The 13307-nt window shown below is 45.4% G+C and overlaps 1 protein-coding gene and 1 long non-coding RNA gene across 3 annotated transcripts in view; one reads left to right on the top strand and one right to left on the bottom strand.

Annotated features, from left to right (window-relative positions):
• LOC149125402 (uncharacterized) overlaps positions 1 to 13307 on the bottom strand; it is a 518945-nt gene that overhangs the window by 201642 nt on the left and 303996 nt on the right. The gene's annotated exons all lie outside the window — the stretch shown is intronic.
• The window catches only part of PBX1 (PBX homeobox 1), a 332058-nt gene that overhangs the window by 294541 nt on the left and 24210 nt on the right, over positions 1 to 13307 (top strand). The gene's annotated exons all lie outside the window — the stretch shown is intronic.

Here is a 13307-nt window from a genome sequence, read left to right as displayed (position 1 = left end):
GCCCCAGACTTTAACCTATCTTGTTACCCATGGCGCAGGATGCAACGTCCTGTCTGGCATTTGACATGTTTCTCTAGTAGTATCATGTGCACTTTTTCCCATTTGTATACCATAAATTCTAGGGGAGAGAGGCTCTGTCCAGAGCCCCTGTTAGGTATGTATAGAAAGTGAAGTTCCAGTCACTCACCACCACCCCCATCCCAGTCACAATTCTAATCAATGAAAACTAGATCAAAGGAATGGAGAGTCAATGGGGATAAAAGTAATAACTTTTGATAGGATTAGACAAGATAAGTGCCCAATGGCTTCAGAAGAATAAAGCTATCCCCTAAGGCTGGCCAAAAGGGAGACCCTGTGCTCCTTCTTGCAATGTAAATATTAGAACACTTCCAGGAGCAAGATGGGCTCAGACTACTTCCTTTTTCAGGTGATTGGAGAAGTGAAACCCTAAATGCCCCCCAACCCCAGTATAACACTTAAAGTGGTAGTACACTGTCATCACAAATAGAACAGAAGTTCATAATGCCTTAAATGTGATGCACGTCTGTTTCCTTCCTAGGCTTTAATAAGCTACAGCAAATGTTGCTGGTCAGGGTGCCACTTCTCTAAGGGTCTAGCTCCTTCCACGTGCCAGCTTGACCATCTCTCAGATATTTGTATCCCCCCACATGGAGCTGGAGCTGGTTCACCCACTTCTTGAAAGCCTTGACCAAGACCTTTCTGCCACTCATATTCCTAAATGCAATTGTTAGGGGTGGGGTTAGCTGGGTGCTGGCCAGGGAGCCATTTCCTTTGGACAGCTGGCCATCTCTGTCACACCTAGTGATGGAGAAGTGAGAGCAAGAGATAAGCCCACATAGCTGTTTCATTCACTGGACACACTCCCAATGAAAACCTTGCCAGTCAGCATTCCAGACTTGCCTTGATTACTCATCAGTGGCAATATCGAGAAAGGGTCTAACAGGGTCCAGAGAAATTCAATCCACTGCCTTCAGGGGAGAAGTGAAGGACCTTCTCTATGAAAATATGAACTCTTCTCCAACAGACTCCAAATTTCTTCTAAACTCAGACCTCAGCACCAAGTCTGTGACCCTCAGGAGGGGAGATCTGGGATACATCAAGGCAGCCTTGTCCCCCCCCCCCCTTCTGGAGGGAACAGTGGTCCCATGTTTATTTACTGGCTAAAAGGAGCAATTCTGGCAGCCAAGATGGTTATGAGTCTTGTGTTAGTTCATTCTGGTTGCTATAGCAAAATGCCGTAGACCAGGTAGTTTCCAAACAACAGAAATTTTTTTCCACTGCTCTGAAAATCCAAGACAAAGAGGCTAACGGATTTAATGTCTGCTGAGGGTTTGTTGCTCATCAATGGTAGCTCTGTCCTCGTGTGATACAAGAGGCAAGCGAAGTTTCTTTGTAAGGGCACTAATTCATTCATGAGGTATCTGCCCTCATGAATTAATCATATCCAAAGGCTCCTCCTCTTAATACCATCCCACATATGAATTAAGGAGGACACCAATATTTAGACCTTAGCAGATCTAAAGCCATAAAATTGCAAAGTTTGATATGCTCAGCAATCCCCCAGAACTATCAATTCTACATGCTTATCCTCAGAGATTGCCTTCATTTCCCCACTTAAGAGAAAAGAAAAGGGAAAAAGAGGGAAAGGAGAGGAGAAGAGAGGTGAGGAGAGGAGAGCAGAGGAGAGGAGAAGAGAAGAGAGGTAAGGAGAGGAAAGGAAAGGGAAGGGAAGAAAAGGAAATGAGAAAAGAAAAAAAGAAAAGAAACCAATTTTGAGACCACCATCCAGAGCACAGCCCCCTTCTGGAAATACCCAGTGTGGAGGGTGACACAAGAACTCAGTCTTATGAAAGCATCAGTGTTGACTCCAGGAACCTGCTTTCACCTGGATCTCTAAGCCAGGGGCCAGAGCCAAAAATGGTTCTTTGCTTGGAAAGTTTTTCTCATGCCTCATTTGAAGGCTAGGGCAGTGCTCCCATAAAGAAAGCATGGGTGTACTGATCACCAAGGCCAGCGCAGTAGACTCTGTGGCCTCTGGACCACAACAGACTTCTGAGGCCACCCTGGGCAGTGCAGGGGTGGGGAAAGAGAAATCACAAATGGTGTGGCAGTGCAGTACCTAGTGCCACATGCTTTGAACAACTATTATCCTTGTTTATCCTGCAAAAGACAGTGCGGCTCTTGCTCATGGATGGGCCGATTCACCAGTACCCACACTGTGCTATACCCTGAGCCAAAATTCATTCTCTCCCCTGATGCCCATCTGCTTTCCCACACAGCTCATCAGAGTTACACATGCCCTCCTTGATAGCACAGAAGACCCTGAGTGTCTTTTGGGCTGTTAAGTGAATCTCCCATTAATAAATAACCAGAGGAAAATTAAAGCTTAAAATAAAATCTTCCTCTCTCTTATAATTTAAAAAATTCATAGCAGTGTTAGTTTACAACTCTACCCTGTCTGTTTTCCTTGAGCCCATTCTTTACCACAATGCTTTGATGCCATTGCCAGAGAAAGTAAAGTCCAGGCCTGCTTTCCACAGCGTCAGTGGAGCCCTCTTCTACTGGGCTGGAGGCAGGTGTTCTAGTCCCTCTGAAGTTCAATTGGCCCAACCTTGAATCTCTCTCATCTTCGGTGTTTTCCATAAAGTCACTTAGAATATGAGCGAAATTCCAGCATTAGCCTTACCTGCAGAATTTAGAAAGCACACATTCCAGGCTCCCACAGTGAAATGAAGTTTCTAGAACTCAGAGCATAGTATCGTGTGACTCTCACTAATGAATGACTAGAGCGGAGATCTGACAATTTAGTTAGGAAGCAGGAAAGACAGAAAGCACATGCCAAAGCAAAAATAAGATCTTTATCTCAGCCTTCACAATGCCAGTTGATTAGTATCAACTGTCACATTGAGAAAAAAGCCACCAGCAAGAGGTTAATTCTGTACCCTGCTTCCTATATCCTGGGGGAAACAATCCAATCTCTGCCTTCTGCCTCCACTCTCTGAGAATGACCTTTGAAATATTCATGTCTTTGTGAAAAATTAAAAAATGTAAAATGGGCTCCCTCTTCTCCACAGGCTTACTTGAGGCTCCCTCTTCCCCCTTGGTATTCATATACATACTCAAAATGTATCTCGATTTCCAGTTTCCTGGAAGCCCTGCACTCCTAATGCTAGATATGTGTATCCCTGTACCGCTGTGACTTCTGCTACTTCTTTCTCTGGAATCCCTGCAGCACATGACTGCCTCTGAGTTTTCCCTTTGTCTCTATTGGAGTGGAGTTCCAATTCCTGAAGGCTGTTGTTGATTCTGCAGAACACTGGGCTTCTTCCCCTGGGTACTGCTCCCCAAAAAGACTCCCCTTCCCTTGGCCTTGAAGTCCTAGGTCTTGACTAACTGGTGCTGCTATCGTGGAAACATTCCTCTGTGCCACCTCCTTGGGCTTTGCCCCTAACAGTTCTCTCCCATTATTCCCCAGGTTAAGTACAGTCAACAAAGTAAAAAGTTTTCTAGCCTGCTCCATTTCCTAGTTGCATCTCTTCTCTGTCTTGTGCAGAGCTCATTCTCATTGCCTTTGGGCCCAGACGTTTGTTATCCCAACATACATTTTCAAATTTGATTTTGATTTCTTTTTTAAGAATTCTGGATCTGTCCAAAGCTTCCATAGTTAAGGTCAGTTCCCTTGAGCTTTTATTCTTTGAATGAAGAACCGCTATATACAAGGGTACTCTCCATCACTACCACACACAGGGTCAGTCACTGCCATCTTACCAGGCTTGTCTGTAGTGAGTTCCCACCCTCCCAAGATCCCTCCCTGAGAGCCCCATCTCCTGGGCTAAACTTCAGAACACATTGTCTATTTCCCTACACAAAATAATTTTTGTGTTGAAATACATTCATGATTTGTGAAGTATTTTTCCCTGGCCTTCCTGATTTTTCCCTCTCAAATGTATTTACATTTCTTGTTTTTCTTCTAGTGAATCTTTTGAGTCATCCACAAGAACATCTCCAAGTACTCTCCTTGCTGGCTTCCTATCAGTTGCTTTGGGTACTTCCTGGATATGTTGGTCTCACCACTATGTACAGTTTGTTGCCTGAGATCTTAAAAGCCAGCCTGTACAGACCCGACTTCAAGATCCACTAATGTCAGTTTCTTCTGACACCAGATGAGAGATTCCTACGCACACCCACCAATTGTCTAACTCTCAGATACCTTTTGGTGTCAAACACTCCAATTCGGTTCTGATACAAAATTGCCTGGCATATATTTAAAGGCAAAGTCCCACAGGACTTTAAAGGCACTAGCAGCAATATTGGGTCTCCTGATGTTAATGACCACCACATGTTGGGAGTTGCCGCAATCCCAAGCTTAGATTCAATAATTTTTCAGAATGGCTCACAGAACTCAGGAAGCCACTTTACCAACACTTATCAGTTCGTTATAAAGGATACAAATGAACAGCCAGATGGACAGACAGGTACATAGAGTGAAACCCAGAAAGATCTTGAGAGCAGATTTTGTCCCAAAGAAATTAGGGTGCATCGCTGCATGTGTATGTGTTCTTCAACCCGAAGCTCCCCAACCTCATTATTCAGGGATTTTGTGAAGGTTCCATTACACAGGCAAGAGTGATCACATCATTAGCTATGGGTGGTTAATTCACTGTGTGGCCCCTCTTCCTTCCTCAGAGCTCGGGGTGGGGTTGAAAGTTCCAAGCTCCTAATCAAGGGCTGGTTTTCCTGGCAACAAGCCCCCATTCTGAAACTATCCACTGGCCCGCCAAGAGTCACTTCGTAAGAACAAAAGACACTCTTATCAGCCCTGTTACTCAGGAAATTAAAAAGGTTTTAGTTGCTCTGAACCAAGGACTTGGGAATGGGACCAAATACATACTTCCCATTTTATCATAACTGCTCACCAACAATATGACTTTGGCTTAGTCACTTAAATCTCTCTGTGCCTCAGTTTCCTCACTCATAAAATAAATATAATATTAGTATCTACCTCCTAGGGTTTTTGGGAAAAGTAACCAATATATGTAAAACATGTAGAACAATGCCTGACCCAGTCGATGCTACAAATATGCTTACTATTGTTGCCTTTTCTCCCCTATCACTCTGGGTGCACCTCCACCAATTTGAATATTTTCCCCTTTCCCAGTTCCATGGTAAGAAACTGTTAGCCGATGTGGTATTTTCCTTTTTCTTATCTCAGTCTAGCCTGGCTGCTACAATAGTTCCTATCCTGAGGAAATTCCTGGGACCTCCCTGGAGTGTGTCTTCCATCATTTCTCTTTTACTTTTCCACTGCTCTTATTTTGATCACAAAATTACAAACTTTTTTTAAAAGATTTATTTATTTATTATTTGAAAGGCAGAGAGAGAGAGAGAGAGAGAGGTCTTCCATCCACTGGTTCACTTCCCAGATGGTTGCAACGGCCAGAGCTGCACCGAACCAAAGCCAGGAACCAGGAGCTTCTTCTAGGTCTCCCATATGGATGCAGGGGCCTAACCACTTGGACCATCTTCTACTGCTCTCCCAGGGCATAACAGAGAACTGGATCGGAAGTGGAGTAGCCTGGACTTGAACCAGCGCCCATATGGGATGCCAGCACTGCAGGTGGCGGCTTTACCTGCTATGCCACAGCGCCAGCTCCACAAAATCACAAACTTGGGAAAAAAAAAAAACCTGAATCCATCTTCCTTGAAAAATCTGAGTGAACCTAATTCCTAGCAACAAAGTTCTCTAGATGTGTGGCTTCTAGATTTTTGTGGCCTGGGTTTGTGAAAAAATACCATTGAATATTTCCCCACCTCCACCCCAGAATAGATGAAAACCTAGAACAGACAGGGCCCCTGGTTCCTTTGCATCAGCTCATGGATAAAATGCCCTTTAACCATAGGCACCATAGACAATACACATGCACACACACACACACACACAGCATATCTGAGAATAAGTCTGATCTAATGAAATCCACTACTCTTCTGGCCCTCTTATGGTCCATGTGTGTTTGGAGCCAACAATCTAAAGACATACATCAATAAATCAGTCAGGAGTTGCAAACAATTGTCCATTCCAACCAAATGCAAGCCAGGGTATTTAGGGCTGCTCACCATCCCAGGCTTTCATCTTAAAAAATTTTTAGGTTCTTCCAATGCATAACACACCTGATGCTTTGAAGGTGAAATAGGCAATGTTGGTCTTGGATAAAACTGTGAGGCCACTAAAATTTGTCTTCATATGTTCCATGTATTTTCTTTGCACACTTGCTTTTCTTCTGTTGCTCCTTGTCTAGGCTTCTTACTACCAAGGTGCCAGAGATTTCACTTTAGGGAGAAAGAATGCACAGAATATCTCAATATGTAAAAATCTATCCCCTCGGCCAGCACCACAGCTCACTAGGCTAATCCTCCGCCTGCGGTGCCAGCACTCCGGGTTCTAGTCCCGGCTGGGGCGCTGGATTCTGTCCCGGTTGCTCCTCTTCCAGTCCAGCTCTCTGCTGTGGCCCGGGAGTGCAGTGGAGGATGGCCCAGGTGCTTGGGCCCTGCACCCGCATGGGAGACCAGGAGGAAACACTTGACTCCTGGCTTCGGATTGGCGCAGCGTGCTGGCTGTAGTGGCCATTTGGGGGGTGAACCAACGGAAGGAAGACCTTTCTCTCTGTCTCTCTCTCTCACTAACTCTGCCTGTCAAAAAAAAAAAAAAATCTACCCCCCGCCCCCATCCTCTCTGCTCTCCAAATGCTGGTCTTTGAGCTTATTTGCAAGCATTTCAGGCCAATCTAACCAAAGTTGAAGGCAAGGGGTTTCCAACTTCTTTCCAAACAATAAAAGTAGAAATCTCTGAATGGGAATCAAAGAATCATTTTTATTCATGGTTGAGGAGCTACTCAATTGCTCTCCAAAAGCATGATTCCAGCAAGCTTTTCTCGAGAATAGAGCATGTTCCCCATCACTTACCTCAAAATTGCAGGCAAAATGCTTTGTGTATGGCTTAATGTCCAGGCATATCTAAGATGAGAGACCTGTGAACAGAGACCCTTGCAGAGTCCTGACTTCCTGCAAGTCTGCGTAGCCTGGAAGTGCAAGCAGAGCCCTCTGTACCAGGTTCCAGAGGACAAGAGACTGTGACCTCTCAATTACATTAACCACTTATCCTCTGCATGTGAGTTTATCCCAGTCCAGTAGCTGCATCTTAGCCCTTAATGACATAACACCAGCTCTTTTATCTACAGGCTTGCTGTTCCTGCTTCCCCAACGTGACCACTTTATTTAGATGCTCCATACTCCTCCCTAGTCTGTTCCTTACATTACCAATACTCCCTCTGTGCCAAAAGAAAAATCACTGCCGAGGATTCTGTGGGTTCTGGGGCTGATCTCTCAAGGGTTTGTTGCTTGGGGAGTCAGAGACAGGAAAACCCTCTGTAGACCAATCCTTGCATGTGTTCAATGAGCAAATGTGCATTACCTCAGTGCCAGGTCCCGCTCTGGGTCCCAAGAGGGTCTTAATTCTGCTGGGACTGCCACTAGGAAGACAGCTCAACAAGATGAAAGGTTCAACAAAAACAACTGAACTCCCTGGGTCCATGACTGTAATCATCATATTACAAGCTTGCGCAAGAATTTTAAATTTTGACGTAGATTAGTAAAGCCCTAAACCAGGAGGAAATAGAATTAGGCTGGGCTTACATGAACACATGTGGATTAAAATAAAAACTTGTTGGGTGACTTGAGCAGCTAATCTCATCAAGGATGGAACAATAGAAGCCTAAGAAAATTGCTGAGGCAATGTTAGGACCTGATTATTTTCAGTCATCTACATTCAAAGAGAGAAGGGAGGATGCTAGGCAAGAATCCCTAACACCCTGAAGTGATGAGGATGTTGATTTAAAACATTATGAGGCCTGGGATATAGTTACTCAGCTTTCCCCCAGTCATACATAGATTCAATTGCACCCATTTCAACCAGTACTTTTTGGCTGCTGAGTTCTGTGAATATGCCAGTGCATAAGCTCACCAGGATCAACTAGCAATTAGTCTCTTATAAAACATGCACGCAGGGGTTGGTTTTGTGGCAGAGAGGGTCAAGCCACCTCCTGCAGTGCTGAGCATCCTATATATAGGCACCAGTTCAAGTCCTGGGTGCTCCACTTCTGACCCAGCTCCCTGCCGATGCACCTCGGAATGCAGTGGAGGACAACCCAAGGGCTTGGGCCCCTGTACCCTTGTGGGTGACTCAGATGAAGCTCCTAGCTCCTGGCTTCAGCCTGGCCCAGCTCTAGCCATTGCAGCCATTTGGAGAGTGAACTAGTAGATGGAAGATCTCTCTCTCTCTCTCTCTCTCTCTCTCTGTGTGTGTGTGTGTGTATGTAATTCTGACTTAAAAAAATTCTTTAAAAAAAATGCAAGCAGAGTCAGGTGTTGTGATGCAAGGGTTTAAGCCACTGCTTGAGATACCTGTGTCCCATATCAGAGTGCTGGTTTGAGTCCCATTTTCCCTGCTTCCAATTCAGCTTCCTGCTAAAGCACCTGTGAAGGCAGTGGGAGATGGGCAAGTACTTGGGTCCCTGCCACACATTAAGAGACCCAGATGGAGTTCCTGACTGCTGGCTTCTGGCTTTTGCAGGCATCTGGGCAGTGAACCAGCAGATGGAAGGTCTCTCTCTCTCTCTCTCTCTCTCTCTCTCTCGCTGTTTTTTCAAATAAATAAATAAACCTTTAAATAAAAACACATGAAGATCTAGGTTGCTTTGAAGAGATAGGGAAACAATGTGAGAATGATGGAAGAGAATATTCTAAATTCAGAGGGGCCAACATTAATCTTTTCTCCTTTTCCCTATAAGCTCAAATAACAGCTGTCAGCTCCAGTCAGACTGGTCTCATAGCACTCCCAGAAGCCCCAAGCTTGTTCCTGCCTCTTTTCCTTTGCTTATGATGTCATGATTTCAGCCACTTAGAATCATGGCCTCAAACATACTTGTAGAGCCACCCAGACACTCATTCATCAAGCAGGTGCTCATCTCTTTAAAGGATTTTCCCTTTTCTGAGTTCATCCATATGTTCTCCAGTTCACCAGTGTGTCTCCCCTGTCTTCAAGTATTACTAAACAGATCGTTTTATGTAAGTTGATCAAACTCTAGGTGCTCAGACAGCAGAGGGAAGAAGGAAGATACAGAGAAGAGAGGAGGGAGGAAGGAAGAGATGGAGGGAGAGGAGAAGCAAAGAATGAGAGGAAAATGAAGGACAGAGGGAAAGAGCAGGATAAGACAGCTAAGGCAAGAGAGGAGAGGAGGTGGAGAAAAGAAAAACAGGAGAAGGAATAGACAGGAGGAGGAGGTTAAAGGAGAAATGTTAATGGATGGGGGAGAGATTGAAGCCCTTCAAGGACGATACTGGGGACATGTCACAGCCCTTCTCCCTGAAGTGCCATCTCTGCATCTTGGTAGTAAGAAGTCAAAAGAAAGGCATGCAGAGAGAAAGAAATTTCATACAAAGTGTGGAGCAGGAGTGAAGAAAACATCCCGTGGCATGAGGGCACAGCTTGATCCAGGAGCACCTCTGCCTACCTCACTTCTAAACATCAAGCCTGTGACTTATTATAAAACTTCAAATTATAAGACAAGAGCCCGAGTTGTTTAACAGGCCTGAATATCCAGATCTGAGTTTGGTTTCAGCACATGGTATTTGCAGCTACCCATGCATTTATTCCTCCACTGAGCAAATATTGAACAAATTCAGCCTCTATCTTCACCACGACCAGCATGTACCAGGCACTAGACTCGGTAGTGGTGATACAGCGATAACCAAATTCCCTGTGGTCAGGGAGTTTGGATTCTAGGGCAAAGGGAAACAGTAAACAAAATAAGGAAGTAAACCAGAGGACTCAGGTGAAAAAGCAAGATGAAGTGTTGTGGTTTTCAAGATGGGGTGGCCCAAAGGACTGACGGACAAGGTGATCTTGAGCAAACTGCTGTAGGGGGTGAGCAAGCAAATTCCTAGGGTATCTGAGAAGATTATTCCAGGCTGAGAGAATAGCCTGTGCATGGGCCCTGGAGCAGGAACACATCTTTTGGTTGTGAAGAATTTCAAGGAGCTAGACAGAGTCAGGGGAAGGTTATGAGGAGATCTGGTCAGATAATTAATGATGAAGCAGAGACAGACCATATGGGACCTCTTGTAGGGACTGATAAGGATATTAGTCACTCCTATGTGTGGGTCTGGAGGAGGCCTTGGAGAATTAGGGGTAGAGGAGTAGCCTAATGACCTAAGCTATAACAGTATGAGTCCAGTAGTGGTGTTGTGAATAGACCACAACAAAGCAAGTTGACAAGCAGATCAGTTAGCACAGGCCTGCAAAATCTGGAGCAAAAGATGAGAGTGGGGTAAACCCCGAGTAAAATCCAGTGTAAGTCAGTTCCATCGTCCTTGACTGGGACCTGCCTATACATACACACTTTCCTTTGCTTGGACTGAGTTTCTCCCTGCTAGAGTCCCTTCCCAGATTTCAAGTCTCAGTGTCAGGGTTAGCCACTCCCCTGGTGCCCATGGAGGATTGTTGCCCCACGGCACTCTGTCCATCCCCCTCTTGGAGTTCCTCATGCTGTGGTCTTGCCATTGCTCACTGGTGCTTCTGCGTCACTTCTCAGCTGAGAACACCTTGGTTTCAGCTCAACACAATATGGGGATACAGAAAAAGGTGAATAAGACGTTGAATAAAAAGGTGAATTAAAAAAAGGTGAATAAGATGTTGTCCTAATTACGATCTAGTGTGGGAGAAGACCAAACAGCTACTCCCATGCTTACCATGGAGTCTGGTTTCCAGTTGTAGAATGAGTACATGAACAGAGAAACTTACCAGAAGCCAAATGGGGCCCTTATTTGCCACGCTGCTTAGCGTGTCACAGTGCACGACTTCATTGCCTACTTCTACCACTGCCCCTGGTTGTTTCCCCAGCACTGGGTCCCTTGAGGACAGTTGCTCAGAGGGGCTCAGTGTTGAGAGGAGGGACCCTGTGGAAGATTCTGGGAAGCAGGGAGTGCCAGCTGATGGAAGGTAGCTGTGAATGTGTTTATTTTTTCCTGTAGCGGTGGCTGTTGATGCAGAGCTGTCTCCCCAGAGCTTCTCAGTGACATTTGTTACTTGGCTTTGCAGTCCTTAAGCAGAAATCCTGTCCTTTTCACTGAATTGCACCTCCTTTGCTAATGTTCTGTCTCCCCCAAGTCCCAGGCAGAGCATTTGACATTTGTTATTGGTACAAGAGCATCATTTGCTGAGTGTGAAGAAAAAGCTTTCCCCGAAGGAAAGTAATGAATGATTATCTCAGATCTTTCCCACCCTTCTCCTGTTCCTTCAGACACCACAGCCATCCACAGCCAGGCTGGGCCCTGGCAGGGAGCTGCCCAAGTCAGTTTCGTGTTTTGGCTTTGTGGAGATCTGTAATGACTGAGGTTTCAGTGGAGGACACAGGATGGTGGGTCGTGGGGTAATTGGATGTGGTGGCATGGGGTCCTCAGTGATGTCTGGTTCATAGGCCAGGAGATCCCTTGGGAAACATGGTGACCCCAATATCAATCAAACAGTGTTTCTGAGAGCCTAACATGAGCTGGACATTGTTCTGGGTGCTGGGGGTGATAAGCAAAAGTGAGGTGTCTAATGGTGATCCATGAGTCACACAGAGAGTGTGAGTCTGCACTTCCAATATACATTCTGAATCAAATAAATGTGACCTTACAGAATACTGGAAAAGGGAACTGGATCAGTCAACAGGTTCAACAGTGTCTTCTTGAGGAATTGCCTTTCACACTACAAAGAGACAAATTAGTTAAATAAGTGGTGATGGACAAAAAGAGAGTTCTAGCAGAGGGACGAGCAGGTACAAAGGCTGCATTGAAGAAAGGAACCTGCCAGAGAGAGCAAGGGCAGGGCTCTGAAGAAGATCAGGAGTCCAGAGAGGAAGAGGAGGGAGACCCCAAGGGGCTTAGGTGTCATGTTTCTACCTGTCTCTTTGCTACCCCTGGTGCCTACTCAACATAGTCAACTCTCCACATCCATAGGTTCTGCAACCACCCACAGATCAAAAGTATTTGGAAAAAATATCTATACCAAACATGTACAGATATTTTCATCATTGTTCCCTAACCAATACAGTTTACATGGTGTTTACATTATATTAGGTGTAATAAGGAATTTAGAGATGATTGAAGCACACAGGCTGATTGTATAGATAATATGCAAATACTATACTATTTTATAAAAGAGACTTAAGCATCTGCAGGTTTCGTATGCTTGGGGGTTCCTAGAACAAAGCCCCCACGGATACTGAGGAACGTGCGACTGTGGTTCTCAATAAGGAAATGCGAGTTTGAAATCACAGTTCATTTATCCATTCAGCATTTACTTCCTGAGCAGCAATATTGTGTCTAAAAGCAGAGATGGTAAGAGGGATAATTCACACTCTTCCTTCACAAGATCACAGTCTGGTAAGATATAGGAATAGGAAAAAGAACCTGCACCATGAAGTGGCATTATCCAGTCTCAATGGCCATGGGGTGGAGTGACTCGGGAGTGTGAGCTACGGAGGGGCCGGGGAAGGCTTGGGAGAAGAGAAAAGTGTGGGTCGCTGTGGTGGGCATGAGTGAGTTTGGGATCCATTCTTTTTCCATAACTAGCCCCTGAACCTGTCTTTTTCCTGTATCTGTCTCCTCTCTGAGCCCTAGCCCTTCAGCCTCCAGTGCCATTCAGCGTAAATCTTTCATGGAAGTTGTTTCTCCTTGTGGTCATACAGTAACAGGCTACTAAACCTGCCTCTGGGCTGAATTACGAGCTGGTCCCTGGAGGCCCAGCCCCTGCTGCCCACAGAATGAATTGCAGTGCTCCAGGCTGCTGGGCTTTTTATTTATTTATTTGTTTGCTTTAGCATATTTTAATCTGATCGTTAAATTGCAATCTGCCACCCATCCCAACCCCAACTGTCTTTGAATGGAACAGATTTTTCAAAGGTAATGATACCTATAAACCTTGGAAATGGCGGCCACCAGAGCAAATGGGGAGGGAGCAGAAACATACCCCACCTGTTAGTGCTTTGGGCTTGGCCCCACCTCTCCCGGGGCCACTAACCTGGCCAAGTGCTCCTGCGCCTCACCTGGGGTCTTTCCAGCCCAAGAAACCTGTGATGAGAAGGCAGAGGTGAGCCTCTGTACCTTGTCCCTGCTTGCGTGTGATCATCCCTGCTTCTCATTGAGCCAGGCAGTAAAGGTGTCACACAACCAGCCTTTATGGTGCCGCA

This window comes from Oryctolagus cuniculus, chromosome 7, assembly GCF_051225735.1.
Source record: "Oryctolagus cuniculus isolate XC-2025 breed Fujian yellow rabbit chromosome 7, ASM5122573v1, whole genome shotgun sequence".
Taxonomy (NCBI): Eukaryota; Metazoa; Chordata; class Mammalia; order Lagomorpha; family Leporidae; genus Oryctolagus; species Oryctolagus cuniculus.
Note: the sequence above shows the minus strand (reverse complement) of the source record. Positions and strands in the feature narration are given on the sequence as shown.